Raw genomic sequence first — 21,146 nt, forward strand, 5'->3', positions numbered from 1 at the left:
TTCGATTTGAATTTACACACCTCTACCGACCAATATATTGAAAATAGTCATATTAACTCTCAACACCGCTACCGGCCAATATATTGAAAATAATCATATTAACTCTCAACTAGTATATTTTATGTAGATATATTAGTGTATAAATAGCATCTTAAAGTGTATAAAAAATACCATTTTAAAGAGTGTTCTTAAACATTTGATCGTTAGCATAGCGATACCTATTATAAAATTATCATCCTATGCAATATTAGACAAGAATAAATTTTATAGATAGTTTCAAGAAACCGCTCTAACGCTTAGAACTTACAACTAGAACTTAGGAGCATTGACTCAAAATCTTAAGAAGAACGGTGAGTTAATAACATATGAAGTAGAGATATATATATATATATATATATATATACATAAATTCTTGTATACATGTTTACACATACTATTAAAAGGTTAGGGAAATGTTATATGATTGCATTGAATGTGAAGGTATTGCAAACAACCCCATTTTTGCTGCAGCCAAATTGATTCTTGCTGCAACGAGAAACTTTCTGTCTTGGGAGTCACTGTTCTACCATAGCCAAATTGATTTTCACCGTAACGAGAAACTTTTTATCTTGGGAGTCACTATTCTCGTCGTAGCCAAGTTCATTTTCACCACAGCGATAAACTTTCTTTCTTGGGAGTCACTGTTCTTGCCGCAGCCAAATTGATTTTTGCCGTAACGAGAAACTTTCTACCTTGGAAGTCACTATTCTCGTCGCAGCCAAATTTAATTCTCGTTGCGGGCGAGAAACTCTTTGTCTTGTTTGGAGATCTGCTGCAATTCTCACTCTTTAACTTCATTGTTGATCATGGATCCTTCAACACTAAGGGATTAAATAATCAAGGGCTGAATTTAGGGGTTTTAACAAGAAATTTAGCTAAATTGCATTATTTTTTTTATACGTACGTTTGTATTTTCAAAAACTCTACGTATCGTTTGCTTGTTCCTTTCCTATGTTCACTCACTGGATTTATACTTACTCTTTTCAATTTCATATTTTTCAGATTCGGAGGTAGTTGGGACCTAGATTGAGGTGTCCACTTATATTCGCCTTTTGGTAGGTACCATGGCATTCAATAACAGTACTCGTACCCAAAGTCACTCCATTGGTAGTCAAGGGTCTGTTGCATGTGTACTTGTACACTTGATGTAAATTGCTAGGTTTTATGTTATAAACAAAATGTGTATATTTTTATTGATGATGCCATTATGAGTTGGCAATGGATGACATTATTTTGGGAGAACACAAACATAGGTATTTAGTTGCCATGGCATATTACTGAAGTACTCATAATTGAGAATTACAAATCGTGGCTTTAGAAATGATGATGTATGATTGATAGAATAATGAACAGGATCATATAAAGAGGCTTGCTTAGGCTTAGTGGGCTATACCCATTGGGCCCATGCGCCGACATGGCTCAAGATTTGGGCTATGACAGTCAGAGCATTCATTGATGTGGGAAAAGGAGAGCTTACCTTGAGAGTGCAAGATCAAGAAATAACTTTCAATATTTTTAAAACTTTAAAGTTTCCTAATGATCATGATAATTGTTTTGCAATAAGTGTAGTTGACAAAGTCACAAATGAAGTGTTTAGCGAAAACCACCCTAAAGAACCTTTCGAAGCTTCTTTAGTAACTAATTCTAAGAGACTTGATGAAGATGTCATTGAATGTGTGAATTTGTTAGATGGCCCATCTCATGGCATGAGGATGCAATTTAAGACACCAAATTTCTCATATTCTTCATCTTCATCAACAAAGCCATCTATTAAAGAGCCATCTACGTTGGAGTTTAAACTTTTGCCAAATCACTTGATGTATGCATATCTTGGTAACTAGTCTACTGTTTCTATGATTATTTCTTCTACTCTTACTAACATGCAGGAAGCTAAACTTTTGAAAGTTTTGAGAGAGCACAAGAAGGCATTCGGATGGACAATTGTAGACATAAAGGGAATTAGTCCTTCGATATGTATGCATAAGATTTTGTTAAAGGATGATCATAGAGCCATCTAATCATGAAAGAGGTGGTGAAGAAAAATATCATTAAATGGTTAGATGTTGGCATCATCTATTTTATATCAGACAGAGCATGGGTAAGCCCGATGCAATGTGTTTCAAAGAAAAGTGGGATAACTATGGTAGAAAATGAGAACAGTGAACTCATTCCTTAGAAGATATTGACTGGATGGAAAGTGTACATGGACTATGAAAGCTTAATAGGGCCATAAGAAAAAGTCATTTTCCTTTGTTGTTTATTGATTAGATGTTGGATAGGTTAGCTGGCAAGGAATTTTATTGTTTCTTGGATGGCTATTTAGGATACAATCAAATTGTTATAGCTCTAAAGGATCACGAAAAGACCACCTTTACATGCCTTTATGGTATTTTCGCTTTTAGAATGATGCCATTTAGATTGTTCAAAGCTTCAACCACTTTTTAAAGATGCAAGATGGCCATCTTTTCTAATATGGTGGAATAGATCTTAGAGGTATTTATGGACGATTTTTGTATGTTTGGTAACAATTTTGATGAATGATTGTTGAATCTTAATAGGGTCTTAAAATGTGTTAAAAGACAAACTTAGTGCTGAATTAAAAGAAATGCCATTTCATGGTGCAAGAAGGCATTGCCTTTGGTCACAAGGTCTTAAGCAAAAAATTAGAGGTAAACAAAGCTAAGTTAAAGACAATCAGGAAACTTCCACCACCATCTTCGGTAAAAGGTATTAGAAGTTTTTTTAGTCATGCGGGTTTTAATAGATAGTTTATTAAAGACTTTGCTAAATCTCTAAACTTGTGTGTAACTTGTTGAAAAAGGATATTCCCTTTAAGTTTGATGATGCATGTCATACAGCATCTGTAGAAATGAAAAAGAAATTAATATCAACACCCATCATTATAGTTCTTAATTGGACAATTTCGTTTGAGCTTATGTGTGATGCTAGTGACTATGTTGTAGTTGCAATGTTAGGCTAGAGGAAAGGCAAAATTTTTATTTTATTTATTATGCTAGTAAGACCTTGATTGAAACTTAGATGCATTATACCGCCAACGAAAAAGAATTATTAACTATTGTTCAGGCATTTGTAAGTTCCGTGCATATTTGGTTGGTTCTAATGTAATTGTGTACACTGACCATGTTGTAATTAAGTACTTGATTGCTAAGAAAGATGCCAAGCCAAGATTGATACGATAGATTTGTTGCTTCAAGAATTTGATCTCGCATTAGAAATGACAAAAGGTATGAAAAATCAAGTAATAGACCATTTGTCCAGGTTGGAGAATGATAATCAAGGAAAGGCTCAACTTTGATTAATGAAACTTTTTCTGATGAACAATTGTTGCTAATGGGTCAAGAAAAAGTACCTTGGTATGCTAACTATGTAAATTACATTGTAAGTAAACTTCCTCCTCTTGATTTAAATAGCCATCAAAGAAAGAATTTTCTTCATGATGTTAGATTTTATGTATGGGATGACTCGTTGTTGTTTAAGCAATGTGCAAATAGAATTTTGATATAGTGCGTTCCAAAGGAAGAGGTTGAAAACATCTTGAAGCATGTCTTTCTTCAGAACATGAAGAACAGTTTAGAGGAGAAAAAACAAAAGAGAAAGTTATTTAATCAGGTTTGTATTGGCCTACACTTCATAAGGATGCTTATAATTTTGTTTTGCATTACGATGATGTCAGAGAGTGGGGAACATTTCCAGAAGACATGAGATACAGCTTAACAGCATCCTTGAAATGGAGATTTTTGATGTATGAGGTATAGATTTCATGGGACCATTTATCTCTTCTTTCAACAATCGTTACATTCTAATGGTAGTTGACTATGTCACCAAGTGGGTGAAAGCTTTAGCTTTGCCTATGAAAGATGATAAAGCGGTGTCAAAATTCTTAAAAAAGAACATATTCACTAGATTTGGCACACTAAAAGCAATTATAAGTGATGACGATAGCCATTTTTGCAACAAGTATTTGTAAGCACTTCTTGCTAAGTATAGAGTTAAATACAAAATTGCAATTGCCTACCATCCATAAACTAGTGGGCAAGTTAAAGTTTCCAAAAGAGAAATCAAACGGATTTAGAGAAAATTGTATCTCCTTCAAGAAAGGATTGGGCCAAGAAATTGAATGATGCATTATGGGCCTATAGGACTGCCTATAAAACTCCAATTGGTTTGTCTCCATATAGATTGGTTTTTGGTAAAGCATGTCATCTTCTAATGGAGTTGGAGCATAATGCATATTGGGCCATCAAGAAAGTAGTGAGAAATGTTTGTCTCAATTGAATGAAATGGATGAATTTCAACTTAATGCCTATGAAAATGCCAAGCTTTATAAGGAAAAAGATGAAGAAATGGCATGTTCGAAAGATTATTGAGTATCATTTTGAGCTAGTCAACATGTGCTATTGTTTAACTAACGCTTGAAGTTATTTCCGGGCAAGTTGGAATCAAAATGGTCGGGGCCTTTCATTGTATTAAAGGTGTTTCCATGGAGTAGTGGAGGTAATGGATGGTACAACAAATGAAACATTCAAAATGAATGAGCAATGGTTGAAGCATTATTAGAGAGGTGACATTGACTATCAATGATCCTCCATCAACCTTTTTGATCCCAAATGAACTAGAAAGAAATTCGGTTGATGACTATAAAGCCAACGCTACTGGGAAACAACCAAAGTTTTCTAAACTTAGTTTATTTTTTTATTTATTTAGCATTATTTTGACTTTTATTTTGACTTGTAATTTTATTTTCCACTTTATGTTTTCTTTTCTAATTTTAATTTTCTTTTCTCTTTTGTTTTGTAGTTATTTATTTAAAAAAAAAGAGGTTGAAATGGCACTGTGGCGCCCCTAGAGTGATGGTCGTAGCGCCATATGTGATGCCCTTCCTATACAAAACTTGGGAGTAAAGTGTTGGGATGAGCCCTATAGCCAATTGGGATTGGTTAAGGCTTGATTCCAATCAACAACAGTATCATTCATGTTGAATGATTAAAGGTTTTCCTTCATTAAGAAGACATCAATTATAAGGAGTTATAAGTCTAATTGGATGAAGTCCATGAGATTAATATGCCTTGCAAAGGAACTGTAATGGGTTACAGTTATAAGATCCTTATGCATCAAAGCGTAATCTCAAAATGTTCCTGGTCAATGTATCATTTAGACTGAACATCAATGATGCTTAGAGATTAGTATATTTTATGTTCCTTCCTTTAGAAGTAAGCAATCGATTTCATAGATTGAAGTATAAAGATACTTGGAACTAGAATATAGGTGCTTGCCTTGGAGAGCAAGTTCACTAAACATGACCCGCCATGAGAAGTGCATTTGGTAATACACTCTAGTCTCTATGCAACACTTCTCATGGGTCAGTTGTGTAAATACTCCTTAGACTTGAGACACTAGGTTGTCTTATGTGTGGAGTGCTATGCTTTGATTTCATCCCTACAGGTGCCTAACCAAGGATGCCAAAACAGGATGCTTTTGGGTATAGTATGAAACATGTGAAGGCAAATGAGTGGTCAAGATGGCAATCATTACCTAAAGTGTTTTAGAGGACATATCCTATCAATTCTTGGTTAACATTAGCTTATTGAAGTCTTTGGCCAAGGTGACGTGGAGATTATGAAAAAGGTTTCATAACTCTTTATAAAGTTAATGTTATAATTGTAGGAACAAATATGGAGGTCAATAAAAGTAGACACTATACCAAACTCTTATCATCTCCGGGATATATGATGAGGGAATGAATTACACTGATAGACTGTACATTGAAAGGTTGTCAAATAACCCTTTGACTCTCCCAACAATTGGGTGGCCATGATGCATTGCTAGATTCTAATCTTGGTCTATGGAATTGATTATAAGTTAATTGATTGAAATTTATATTCATCAATTAAGTCATTAATCAATTCCATTGTTAACATGTTGGGAACCTAATGAGTCACACAAAATGGTTGCATTTGAATTAAATTGGGAGAGTGATGATTTAAGTTAGACTTAAATCATATGCTAGGTAATTAACTTCTACAAACTTAATTAAAAGAGTTTAATTAAGTTTTAGGCATAATTATAAATAGTTATAATTATAAGGCCTTGATTGCAAAATATGAACAAAATTAATTTTGATTTTAATTTTTGAGGACTTAATTAAAAGAGTTTAATTAGTAATGGGCCCAGTATTATAATGTATTATAATATTGAGGGCTTAATTGCAAAATTAAAGTTATTTTACCCTAACAATATAAGTCACCTTTTAACTATTTTCCATATGAAAGTTTTTCACAATTGAAGAAAACCTAGTTTTTGTCAGAAAAAGAAAAGTGTTTTCTCTCTTTGCCACCACTCCCTTTCTATGAAAGAGAAAATCACTTATCAAGCAATTTTTGAGAGAGGTTCAGCTAAGGTTGTGAAAAAGAAAAAAAGGACAATCGTTGTCCTTTTTGCTTGCACAAAGTATAGTTATAAAACTCCCTCATTTGTTGAAGGTTCAAGTGCAATCGTGTGAACTACCGTTGGAGGCCAAGCACTTGATTGGCTAAGGTTTTTGCTCCTTGGGGTGTTCATGAGATTGATTCGGGAAGTGCCTAAGTGATTACAAAATTACTTGGCAAGGTAACTTTCTAAATAATAATTTATTTTGTGCTTTTATGTGTTAAATATCAGCAAGGTGATCCATGGGTGGAGGCATGTCTTGGTTGTTTAGTTATAAGTTTTAATTTTCTTTCCCCTGCGTATTTTGAGCATGTTGTCAATAACCAAACCTATCATAACGCGTCATAGCTTCCATGCATGATGCCCTCCATAGTGAGGCCCAAGGCCAGAATGTCATGGTGCCTGCTCGAGCCCCCACCTTATAAACCCACCCCTTCTTTTATTCTTCATCTCTTACACTCTTTAGGGTTTCTCTCTCTACCTTTATATTTTCTCTCTCTATAAACTACCTACTAAAAAATAAGTTTCCATTCTCAAATTTTTACACTCAATCCATGCTTTGAAGCCACTTAATCATCTTCCACTCCTTCAACAACCAATTTTTCTATAGAAAATTCAAGTAAATGTCTTTTTTCTTAGAAGATATTTCCTCTTTGGTAGATTTAGCTATTGGAGAAAATTTGTGGTTGTTGATTAGTGGGATTGTATCTAATTTGAGGTTGTGGTATGTGTGCTTGCTATTTTGTGCTTCTACATTGATTATTTGAAAGATTTGATGCTAGAAGGTTGTAAATAGTAAAAAAATTCTGCACTTGAATAGTAACTTGTGGTAGTGGGAAGAATTGTGCACTAGTGAATTTGGTGGAATATTTGTGGATTAAATTGAGAAAGTATTACATTTTTTTGTTGACACTTGAGTTTAAATTGCTACAAATTTATTGAGTTTTTATGGCACTTAAGAAGAGAGCTAGAGGTAGTGGTAATATAACCCGTTTTGATCGAAATAAGTTTGTTTTGGCTGAGGTGGCTATAAGGCATCCGCAATCCCTTGTGCAAAAAGTCCTTATTCTAGAGCGAGGCATTGATCTTCATCCCAAACTTTGTGGTTCTTTTCATAAGATTATCACTAAGCGGCAATGGGAAAAATTTTGTGAGCAACTTAAGGTTACCGTATTGCCTATTGTTCAAGAATTTTATGCCAATGTCGTTGAACAGGAGAATAAGCAAGTTTTGTCTTGAAGGTGTCAAGTACACTTTGATAGTCAGACAATTAATCAATTCTACAACTTTCTTGACATTGAAAGTGATGAGTATGGTTAATATTTTGCTGGCAATGTTGACTTAGTGAAGTTATTAGGTTGCTGTGTGACGAGGTTATAGAATGGAAAATGAATAAAGGTATGCCATTGTCTTTTAAAGCTAGTGCCATAAAGAATGAGTATAAGTTATGTTATCATTTCTTGGAAGTAAGATTCCTCTTTATGAAGCATTTTAGTGACATGACAAGGGATAAAACCATTTTACTTTATGCAATTGTTTCTAGGATGTCGATTAATGTGGGTCAGTTGGTGCTCAATAGTATTATTCAAGCTGCTTGCTCACCCTGTGATGGACTTTGGTTTACATCCTTAATCACGGCTCTGTGTAAGAAATTAGGAGTGATTTGGGATAGAAGTGAAGAAATCTTGCATCCCAAAGTTCCTTTGGATGTAGGAATTATGCATAAGTTTTATGCTCATCAGCATTTAACTGCCAGGGGAAGTTCTTCATTGGCACCACACCATCGACCACTGCAACGACATCTTCAACATTTTTCCATGTCCTAGAGGATGGAAAGGCTTGAACTTCAAATGAATCATTAGGCTATGTGCATGCAATCAATTAAGCAGATGATGAGAACTTATGTTAAGCATGTTGGCATGGACATGGCTAGATGATCCCATTGTAGAGGACCAAAATGATGATGAAGAAGAAAATGACCAGTACCGGTTAACAACAAGTTAATGGAGTATTTATTTTCCTTACCTTTAGTAACATTGGGGACAATGTTATTTTTCAATTGAAGGGGGGGAGGATTTCAGTTTTTAAGCTTTGTTTTCTTTAATTTGCATTTAAGGTTTTAGATCTTAAGTTTAATTAAGTAATTTATCATTTAATTCATTGCATGTTTTAAGAACTTGAACTAGATTTAATTGCGCCAATTTCTTTTAATTTACCTATCCAATGATGAAAACCTAGTTATATTCTTATCTAGATTCTTTAAAACATGTGAATATTGTTTGAGTATTATGTAAATTCTTATGCTAAGTGTCACGACCTAAATCTGAGGGCCATGATTGGTGCATGAGCTTAGCAGGCAAGCCCACTAGACCTGAGCAAGCCTCAGAGTTCATATTTAAACATACATAGGGCAAGGGATTCAATCATCAAATATGCATAATAAATTCAAATAAAATACAATATCATCGGCTTAATTTCGATACAAATACTAATACGGCCATACGTTGGCCATCCAAATGAGTTCATACATATTAACCCTTAATACAAAATATAACATGGCACTCAATGCCTACACACATTATCCATAGCAGAAGGCTTTCACTGACTCAGTGGAGTGACCAAAACGAACAACCTACTAGATGCCAAACTTGATCTATCGTTGGACGACCTTGACCACACAACTCTATGGTCTATTTATTTGCACATGGTATACAAATAGGTAAGTACTATAATACTCAGTGAGTGGTGTAGATAAACCAAATCATATGTGTTATATAGAATAAATATATAAAATATAAGCATCTTCCATGCAACTAGATGTTCTAGCAAACATCTCCAAATACAAGGCATTTCATTATCCCTAAATCTACAATATGAGGGCATATCATCATCCTTAATGTCTCCAAAGATCATCACACATATTGTTAGGCTTAAGCTCGAAGCCAATTAACGTTATTCAAATCATTCTCCACGACACACTCTAGTTGCCAGAGCATCACATCAGAATTATGTCACATTCATCTAAGCATCTCCGTGGCTATCTCACGTCGTATGCAAATCAAATCAACATGGGGTCTTCCCTTAGACATAGTTAGATCATGCTCAATGGCCAACCGACGGAGAATCAAATCACGCTCAAGGTAAAGTCGCTGGTGGAGAAACAGATCACACACGTGTTGAAGCAACGAGCGGAGAACAGATCATGCATAGTGCTGGAGCAGTTGGTGGAAAACAAATCATCGATCGGAGAAATCTCTTAACATGTCGACATCACTCAGAGTAATCTCAATGGATGACATCAAAGCACCACAGACGGGAATCACAATCAAGATTAGTGCCATTGTCCCTACTTACCACCATTTCTACAAGAATACACATGGTCATAGGGGGATAAAAATCCACTCAACCATAAATCAAATCAATGTCCAGAATTCATCCCTCGAATATAAACATAATCCATAAATAAGGCTATCACGCCTTTATCGTTCACATTTTTCCTCTTCCAACTATAAATCACATTCGTCGAGCTTTAATCATCTTAAGCTCGTTACGATTCTAAGTGCCTTTAAGTCTCCAAGGCATCATTCAATCAAATCATCTCAATATATCATTCACCTAGGGTAATCTACTCTTAGGGGTTCATCATAGCCTCTAGACGTCTTAGTCTAAGCACACACAACTTAGGCCACTCATGTGGTTCACATCATAATACACAATCACACACACTTCACATATATACATATACACTTATATTGTAGGTTCATTCATCTAGACATACATATTTCATTCTAATACCATGGCAGTGCATCTATCATGCGTAATTCATTACATGCATTTTATTTAAACCCACTCACAGAGACAATAGGAAACATTCCCTACCAAGCTTCAATCTTTAGCCTCCAATCATTATCTAGCTTGCCAATAAATTGATTTAACTCAATTTCCCCCTTCAAACACATCAAAACATCAAAATATTAATTATTATTGGCTTTCAAAAAATGCTAGCTTCTCACACAATTAACTAAATCTTAGCAATCCAACTATTTAAACTCAAATCCTTCATTAATGAGCTAAACCCATACCTTAGAAGTCAGATTATATGAGTCTTAGCTCTAAATTCTTCAATTCAAGCCAAAGAGGGAAAAATACCAAATCTGGATAAAAGTCAGATTCGAAGTTATTAATCGATTAAACTAGAAAATAATCAATAAAAACGTTAAATCTTACCTCCATGATGGTTTTCCAAGCTCCAAATAGCTTTAAATCACTTCAAAAATCCATTTGGGGCCTTAGGATTTCGAGTTTCTAGAGAGAGAAAGAGTTGAGAGAAAAAGGTTGGTTGAAATGGCTCGAAATCCCTATTTATTTTTACCTTTCCTCTCTGATGTATCCATACATTTTAGCAATGTATCGATACATCTACCCTAATTTCTAATGAATATATCGATACATTGCCCCAATGTATCGATACATTTCTAGTAGAATGCTCCCTGCCCAACATGTATAGATACACGTGGGAAATGTATCGATACTTTTCCCCTTAGGTGCTCTCTGCTTCAAATGGATTGATACATTTGGATAATGTATCAATACATGTTCATCTTTGGCCAAATCTATCGATACATTCCCAAATGTATCGATAGAATATTCTTCTTGGGATCGTTGTTTTCATCCTGCCATGAATGTATTGATGCATTTGAGGTATGTATCAATACTTTCACCAATGTATGCAGTTTTAAGCTTCCCAAAAACTCCAAAATCCAAATTAATAGTCCAATATTATTCCCAATTGATATTACACCTCAAATTATTCATTTAACTCAATCCCATACACATAAATTAATAAACATAACATCAAACTTAGATCGAAACCTCAAGTTATGGGACTTATCACATATTTCCTTAGATTGCCTAAGTGTCAATATATATACTCTCAAACACTTCGCATACACATCATCTCATCAAAGTCCTCAAGACTCCATATATTTCATAACTCATTTTTAGTCTACATAGAAAATTAAGGGTGTTACACTAAGCTTTATTGTTAGGATGAGATTTCTACAATTTGAGCTCTGTGTCTTTTGCTTAAATTCATTGTGCATATCTAGAGAAGGTTTATGTGAATATGAAATTTTGAATTATGTATTGAGTTCTAGAATTTGTTTGATTCTCTCTCGAGGAGAAATCTTACACTATACTTGGTTAAGGAAATGATTTTGGCTATCTTTAGATCGGTTGAGCTGTTCAAACCACCTTGTTATATATTTATCCCTAGAATACCCCTTTGAGCTTAATATATCCTTGTTCTTTATTTAAACACTTAATTGTTAACCTAGACCCTTACATAAAAAGTTCTAATTTTTGCATCCTTCATTTCTAAGTGCATAAGTTAATTTAGGAAATGTAATGAGCTAGATAATGAGAAAGGTAGTAAAAATGAAAAGTGATTAAAAGATCAAAGCATGATTATATTCATCTCACTACCAATATAAGAAATAAGTTTGGGGGTGTGATATTGAGAAAAAAAAAGAGAAAAAAAAAAGAAAAAGAATGAGACGTTGAACAAAAGAAAATTTTGATAAAAAAAGGGGTGTACTTGGTGAAGGGAAATAAAGCTCTATATAGGTCCTAGAATGACTATGTGCTTAGGGTGATTTGAGCCACATTAATATCCAATATCTTACCTTGACCCTAGCCATACATTACAAGCTTGATGAAGACCTAATGATCTTTAATTTAGTATTAGTCTACATTAGTAGAGAGAGAGAGAGATGAAAAGCAAACTTATGGAACTCTAGTATTAATTTAAATTTTACATGCGTATAAACTTATCCAAATTGTATAATGTTCTTGGTGAAAAGATTGCACACACAAACACAGAAATCTACTTGATGATGAGCTTGCATTTGAATTGAAACATGAACTTGAATAATATTTATGTGTTGCTTAGATTTGAGATTATGGAATAACTTATGAGGATATTAAAGGTGATTGTCGAGTTGGTGCAATTTATTTCTAGTTAAGTTGTTTTCTTCATTTATGTTATTGCATTTTAGTTTATGTTTTAAGCGAAGACTAGCAAAATCTTAAGTTTAGGGGTGTGATAACTCGATTATATAGATTTGTTTTGTCATATTTTGGGCATTTAAGTAGCTAAGTTTTTGAGATTTTAAGTTCAAAATTTAAGTATTTTAGTTATTTTGCTTAAATTAGTTTAATACATGTTGACTAGTTAGTTTAAGTTATTTTAGTTTCATTTTATATTATTTTGCTTTAAATTACTTTAAATTTAGTTATTGTTGATTTATTTTATTGTTCTTGTAAAAAATTTGATGAAAAGTTCTTAGTTGATGAAAATCTTTATGAGTATGGTGATGGCTTTATTCGTATATGCAGCAGTATTTCAAAGATAACTTGAGCTACAGTAGTCTGATTGATGTGATTCTTAAGCCATTGGAAAGATAGGAGATAGGGATACAACTTTCATATTTACCATTTCAACCAATTCAGATCAGATCATGCATTGATTACCGACAGCTTAATAAGTGACAGTGAAGAATAAGTATCCCCTTTTTAGAATAGATGATTTATTTGATCAGTTACAAGGCGCACAATGTTTCTCTAAGATAAATCTGAGATCAAGGTACCATCAGTTGAGAATCCGAAATGACGATATACCCAAGACCGCATTTTGAACAAGATATGGGCACTATGAGTTCTTGGTGATGTCATTCGGACTCACGAATGCTCCTACAGCCTTTATGGATTTGATGAACCGAGTGTTCAAGCCCTATTTGGACAGGTTCATAGTAGTGTTTATTGATGACATCTTGATATACTAGAGGAGTAGGGAGGAGACTTTGAGAGAACATTAATTGTATGCCAAGTTCTCCAAGTGTGAGTTTTGGCTTGAGAGTGTTGCACTCTTGGGACATGTGGTATCCAAGGATGGGGTACAAGTCGATCTAAAGAAAGTTGAGGCAGTGGAAAAGTGGCCAAGGCCAACATCAGTTACAGAGATTAGAAGCTTTTTGGGTTTGGCTAGCTGTTATCGTCGCTTTGTGAAGGACTTCTCCAAAATAGTCGCCATTATGACTAAGCTGACACGTAAAGATACAAAATTTGAGTGGTTTGATGCTTGTGAGGATAGCTTTGAGAAGCTTAAGGCATGTCTCACCACTACTCTAGTATTAAGCCTACCACAGGGCATAGGGGGTTATACGGTATTCTGTGATGCATTGCAGGTTAGTTTAGGGTGTGTATTAATGTAGCATGGGAAGGAAATTACGCATGCATCAAGGCAACTTAAAAGGCATGAGCAAAATTGCCCCGCACATGATTTGGAGATGGCAGCAGTCGTGTTTGCCTTAAAGATTTGGAGGCATTATTTGTATGGTGAGACTTGCGAGATATATACGGACCACAAAAGTTTAAAGTATATATTTCAGCAGAGGGATCTTAACTTGTGGCAACGTAGATGGATGGAGTTGCTAAAGGATTATGATTGTATTATTCTTTACCATCCCGGTAAGGCAAATGTAGTGGCAGATGCCTTGAGTCGAAAATCTATGGGGAGTTTGGCACATATATCCATAGATAGGAGATTCTTGATTAGAAAGATGCATAGCTTGGGAGACATGGGTGTGCACTTGGAAGTTTTAGAGGCAAATGCATTGCTAGCACATTTTAGAGTGAGGCCTATCTTAATGGACCGGATTAAAGAAGCACAAAGTAAAGATGAGTTCGTACCTAAGGCCTTAGAGGACCCTCAAGGAAGGAAAGGGAAAATGTTTACTACGGGCACAGATGGAGTGTTGAGGTATGGAACTAAACGTTATGTGCCCGATAGTGATGAATTGAGGAGATAAATATTGGAGGAAGTGCACATCGCAGCCTATGTGGTACATCCAGGGGCTACAAAGATGTATCAAGATTTGAAGGAGGTGTATTAGTGGGAAGGACTCAAGAAAGATGTAACTGAGTTTGTCTCCAAATGCCTAGTTTGTCAGCATGTTAAGGTCGAGCATCAAAAGCCTGTAGAGCTACTACAGCCATTACTAGTGCCCGAATGGAAGTGGGAGCATATTGCAATGGATTTCATAATGGACTTACCTGGAACTAGTGAGGGCTACGACTTGATTTGGATCATAGTACATCGGTTAACGAAGTCAACCCATTTTTTTTCGATTAAGACTACTTATGGGGCTACCCAGTATGCTCGAGTTTATGTGGATGAGATAGTACGACTGCATGGTATTCCCATTTCTATAGTATCTGACAGAGGAGCACAATTCACCAGTAGGTTCTAGGGAAAGTTGCATGAAGCATTGGGCACTAAGTTGGATTTTAGTACAGCATTCCACCCATAAACTAATGGTCAGTCTGAACAGACGATATAGACAATGGAAGATATGTTAAGGGCCTGTGTGATAGACCTTGGGGTTAGGTGGGATCAATATCTATCCTTAGTGAAGTTTGTCTACAATATCAGTTTCCAAACTAGCATCCAAATTGCACCATTTGAAGCATTATATGGACGGAGATGTAGGTCACCCATTGGATGGCTAGAGGTGGGAGAAAGGAAACTTTTGGGGCTTGAGTTAGTGCAGGATGCCACTGAGAAGATACATATGATTTGACAGAGGATGTTGTCAGAACAAAGTAGACAGAAGTCATATGCTGATAATAGACAGAGAAACTTAGAGTTTCAAGTGAGAGATCACGTATTCCTGAAGGTCTCACCAACTAAAGGGGTAATGAGGTTTGGCAAGAAAGGAAAATTAAGCCCTCGGTATATAGGACCCTTCGAGATCTTAGAAAAGATTGGAGCGGTGGCTTATTGTTTGGCGCTACCACCAGACCTCTCGAATATTCACCCCGCATTCCATGTGTCAATGCTTAGGAAATATAACCCCGATCCATCTCATATAATACGATATGAAACCATCAAGTTGCAAGATGATCTAACCTATGAGGAGCAATCGGTGGCTATCCTTGATAAGCAAGTCAAAAAGCTCCATTCAAAGGATGTAACCTTAGTGAAAGTGTTATGGCGAAACCACACTAGTGAAGAGATAACGTGGGAAGCCGAGGAGGAGATGCAAACCAAATATCCACACCTCTTTGATGCTTAGAAGTACATTATCTTATACTTGAATTTAAATTCGGGGACCGAATTTCTTGAAGTGGGGGAGAATGTGAGACCTCGATCTCTATAGGCTCGTAACTAAGCATAGACGCAATAACACGGGCTAGGCGTAATTTCGTCATTTCTTTAGTAAGCTCCTAAAAGTAAGTTTTAAACAACATTAAGGCCTAAGTAGGCCTAAGGCATAAATGGATGATTAAATATGGGTAAAATGATAAAGGAAATAAAAATGGTGATGATTTTCACGATAGGGGCAAAATGGTCATTTTTCATCTCAAGTAAAAATTTATAAGTTTTTGTGAACTCAAGCATATCTTAACCATTATGGACCTTGTCCCAGTGTCAAAGGAGCAAAAAGATTGCATAAAGGATTGGAGGAGATCAAGTTGACTTGTGAGGGCATTTTGGTAATTTAAGTGGAGTGGATAAGCTTGGGCTATAAATATATCTTTCTTCCAGTAGCTTCTTCTCCCATTTTCTAGTAGCTTCTTCTTCTTTTTTCTTCTTCTCTTTCACATTGCTTCCAACCTCCATGGAAGCTTGATATGAACCTCCATAACCTCCCTCAAAATAACTTAACTTTTCATGCTTTTGGTGCACCCTTTCATAAACCCTTGTGCTCTTCCACTCTTTCACTTTAAAACTCTTCGAAAATCCTACTTCCATACTTTCTCTCACTAGCTAGGTGTTTAAAGAGAGAAAGAAAGAACTCCCATAATAGCTTGGAAAATTTTTTTAAAGAATTTCAAAGTTACAAAGCTATCAAGGTGAGCAGTAAATTGGAGTTGAGTTTTAAGTATTGAGAATGTTTAGTAATTAGATTTGTGAGAGTTTATTTGTTGGGATTGTTATTCATTTAAGTGTGATTAGAGTATTGCAAACAATAGCCATTTAATGGTAGTTGGAAACTAGTTAAGAATGACTAGTAAAACCCAATTTAGAAAATAGCTTTGGAATAGTATTAATGTCAAGTTGGGTTAATGGTGATGTTGTTGTGCATGATAGGTTCCAACGAAGCCCCACCGTCCCATTTGGACCATTAGGGAAGTTAGAATCGACTAAAGGTCCAACAAAATACCGGTGAGTGGACTTGCATTTCAAACTTGTTTTGGGAATGTGAATGTATTTGCACAAGATATTTGAATGATTTTATCCAACTTTTCTTTGAAAATGTGTGCTAGGGAACAAGCCTCTATTAAATGTTTTTTGATATTATGAGATGTGAGATATGTATAAGGATGAATCCATATACTTTATATTATGTTGGTATGTATGTATATATCTTATGAATATGTGCTGTGTATTGATGAATGATGTTGGGTGATGAGATTGAGTGTGCGAGTAGGGAGTGCACACATGATGACGATGTATGTATATGTAAATGTGTGTGTTATAGAAAGCTCATGAATATGGTTTATGGATGTAATGCATGTGAAATTTGGCATGATGAATCTTGAGAATTTCTCATTTTCTTGCAAATTGATTTTTATTATAACACCAAATGGATTTTTAGTGCAAAGGAGGTTCTTTTAACACTTAGGTGCCCTGCTTCTCGCTGCAACGAGAAACATTCTGTTTTGGCAGCCAACAACTCGCTGCAGCGAGAAACTCTCGAGTTTTAGTGCAGTACTTTCACTTCAATAAAGATTTTGACCACATTCTCCTCTGAACTGGGAAAAGTGGTAAACACAAAAGTTGTAGCCCTACCTCTTAGCTTTCTAATTTTCTAAAAAGTAGGCCAATTGGACTTCTGTAATGGGACATATGATAGAAAAATGGAAACATATGCAAATTGACACTGTTTTCTCACTGTAGCGAGAAACTTTCTGTTTTGGCCGCTCGAATCTTGCTACAGCGAGAATGAACTTTGCTGCAGTGAGAAACTTGCTGCCATGCTTGCTACCTTTTGACATACTTTTCACCCAATTAACTTCATGGATTGATTATGAGTTTTTGCAACACTATGAGGTTATTAATTAGAGTTTGAAATGAGGGGTTTTTGGTCAGAAACTAAATCAATTGCATTGTTTTTAAAACAAGTGCATCATGATTTCCAAATTCTTCCTATTGATTGCTTGTTCCCTTCTTATATTCACTGATTGGGTTTATACTCACCGTTTTCAACTTCATATTTTCAGATCAAGAGGCAGCCGGTAACTAGGTCGAGGTGCCCTTGTAGATTTGTTTCCTTGGTAGGTATCTCGGCATTCAGTAGCCGTACGTCACTTGGGTCTCTCCACTAAAAATCGAGTCTCCTTTTTTATATGTATAGATAAACCTGATGTAAATTATTTAGACATATGTTTTAGACAATACATGGAGACTTGATTGGTAATGCCACTACAAGTTGGCAATGCTTAGTATTAATTTGATTTGAAGTTATGAAATGTGACTTAGCAACCTTTGATGGAATGATGAACAGGTCATATTAATAAGCTTGCTTGGGCTTAGTGGACTACGTCCATTGGGCCTATGCGCCGATCATGGCCCGAAATTTGGGTTGTGACATTAGTAATGTGACAAATGAGCCTATCATTGAAGAGTTTTCTGATGTGTTTCCAAACTAGTTATGGTACTTCCCTCTACAGAGGGAGATTAAGTTTTGTATTAATTTAGTGCGAAGTACTAATTCGATATCCATACCACTATATCGTATGGCACTAACAAGGTGCAAACAGCTTAAAGATCAATTAGAGAACCTTTTGGATAAGGGTTTTATTCACCCTGACATGCCACCATGGGTTGTACTAGTATTATTCATGAAGTAGAAGGATGGACAACTTAGATTGTATATTGAATACTGAAAACTAAATAAGGTAATGATAAAGAAAAGATATTCTATTCCATGAATTCATGATTTATTTGATCAGATTTAAGGTGCTTTGTGTTTCTTCAAGATTAATCTTCGCTCAATGTGCTTAGGACTGCATTCCAAACTAGGTATGGTCACTTTAAGTTTTTAGTGATGTCTTTTGGTTTTATGAGTGCTCGACAGCTTTTATGGACATGATGAATTAGCTGTTCAAGCCATATTTGGATAAGTTTGTGATAGTGTTTATTGATGATATCTTGGTGTTTTAGAAAAGTAAGGAGAAACACGAACAACATTTGAGGATTGTGCTACAAGTGTTAAAAGAGCACTGATTGTACACCAAATTCTCTAACTGTGAGTTTTGGCTCAATAGTGTTAACTTCTTGGGTCACATGGTCTCCAAGGATTGTGTTAAGGTAGACCCAAAGAAGATTGAGGTAGTAGAGAAATGGCCAAAACCTATTTTTGTGATAGAGATTCGTAACTCTTTGGGATTAGCTAGATCTTACTATCTCTTTATTAAAGACTTCTCCAAACTTGCCACACCTATGACTAGATTAAATAAAAAAAAAAGTTAAGTTTCAATGGTCTGAGGTTTGTGAGGAAGTTTTGGAAAGCTCAAGGTTTCTCTTATTTTAGCTTCAATACTTAGCCTACCATAGGACGTGGGTGGATATATAGTGTATTATGATGCCTTGCGAGTTAGTTTTGGATGTGTGTTGATGCAACTCGATAAAATGATAGCTTATGGCTCGAGACAATTAACGAGGCAAGAGCAAAATTATCCCACTCACGATCTAAAGATGGCAACCATTGTATTTACATTGGAGATTAGAGACATTATCTTTATGGCAAGACTTGTGAGATATATACCGATCATAAGAGCTTGAAGTATATTTTTCAGCAAAAAGATCATAACTTTAAGTAACATCAATGGATGGAATTGCTTAAGGACTATGATTATATTATTCTATATCATCCTAGAAAAGTGAATGTAATGGTAGATGCTTTGATTCAAAAATCCATATGGAGTTTAGGCCATATGTCAGTTGATAGGAGATCTTTAGTGAGAGGCATTCATGATCTTGGAGATATGGGATTACATTTTGAGGTTAATGAGACTGATGCTTTGATAGCACACTTTCGAGTTAAGCCGATGCTACTTGATTGCATCAAGGAAGCTCATGATAAGGATAATTGGATGACCAAGGCCTTAAAAGATACACAAGGGAGTAAAGGGCAACACTTTGTTGGAGAATATGATAGATTACTTTGTTATGGAGCTAGGGTGTATGTACTAAACATAAATGGTCTGAAGAAGAAGATCCTAGAGGAGGAACATTTATCTCCTTATATTGTATATCAAGGAGCTACCAAGATGTACCACGATTTGAGAGAGGTATATTTGTCACGACCCAATTTCCCGGGCAATGACCGGCGCATGAGCTCAATGAGCATAGCTCACTAAGCCCAAGCAAGCCTATCCATTTACCTTTGCTTAACAAATTTATCATATCATGCATACACACACACCTTTTCTCGGGTGTGAACATAGCCAAAACACAATGGCATTATCGATAATAATATACATGCACTATACCAGTCATGTATTTAGCAATTTACATTGCATACACATATTCATATTGTTAGATTGTTTTCACAATACAAAAGGATCCATGACTTCCAGCGGAGACATTTACAATAAAAGGGATTACTATCGAATGCCAGACAAATACCCAGGATATGCACTACGGGGACTCCTCGATCTAGGGTCCAACAGTCACCTGATCTGAAAACATGAATTTTTATAAAACGTGAGTACAATACTCAGTCAGTGGACAAGGAAGGGAACAAGCATACCATAAGGAATGTTTATTGAAATCATGATGCATTCGTTTTCTCAAAACCATGCAATTGTTTTAGCTCTTTAAACCCCTCATGTAAATCCCACATGAGTAAATCACTTTACAAAAATCCATGCTCAACTATGGTACCAAAAAAATGGGAAATATGGCAAAAACCCACAAGTTAGCAAAATGGACAGAAAGTTTCTCGCTGTAGCGAACTTCATTCTCGCTACAACGAGAACCAGAACATCAAGGAAAAAAAAAAGTCTCCTTTTTCCCTTAAAACAAGTCATCCTACTAAAATAACAATAGCAACATGTAACACATGTAAACTTCCAAATTTCCACAAAACAAATACTTACATATTTGCATTTACAACCATATACCCATCATCAACATGCACACCATCCCATCATCATCATCATGCACATCATCCTAATATCATCATCTCATATGCAACGGCTTATGCTATTGTCACTAGAAGGTGGGAGATCACGAAGCATCCCCCCCTTCACTCGGCAAGAGGTGCACTTCACTCCGGATCACGAAGCAACGAAGCAGTCCCTTCCCTCCTCCTCCAAGCTCTTGGGTGGAGAGTCATACTTCGCCACAGATCATACCTATCAAAGCACTTATAGGGTGGAAGATCACGAAGCATCCAGCCCTATAAGCTATGGGGGCAACAACAGCTTATGTGCACTCCCACTCACACATAGCCGGGTCAGCAACGGCTTATATACACTCCTACTCGCACATAGTCGGGTCAGCAACGGCTTATGTGCACTCTTACTCGCACATAGCCGGGTCAGCAACGGCTTATGTGCACTCCTACTCGCACATAGCCGAGTTCAAA

At 35.7% G+C, this 21,146-nt stretch overlaps 1 pseudogene; it reads left to right on the forward strand.

Annotated features, from left to right (window-relative positions):
• The first annotated feature begins 1,472 nt into the window (after positions 1 to 1,472).
• LOC148762525 (uncharacterized) lies at positions 1,473 to 15,125 on the forward strand (annotated as a pseudogene).
• The last annotated feature ends 6,021 nt before the right edge of the window (positions 15,126 to 21,146 follow it).

Source organism: Theobroma cacao, chromosome 5 (assembly GCF_053813885.1).
Source record: "Theobroma cacao isolate CCN51 chromosome 5, ASM5381388v1, whole genome shotgun sequence".
In the NCBI taxonomy this organism is placed as follows: domain Eukaryota; kingdom Viridiplantae; phylum Streptophyta; class Magnoliopsida; order Malvales; family Malvaceae; genus Theobroma; species Theobroma cacao.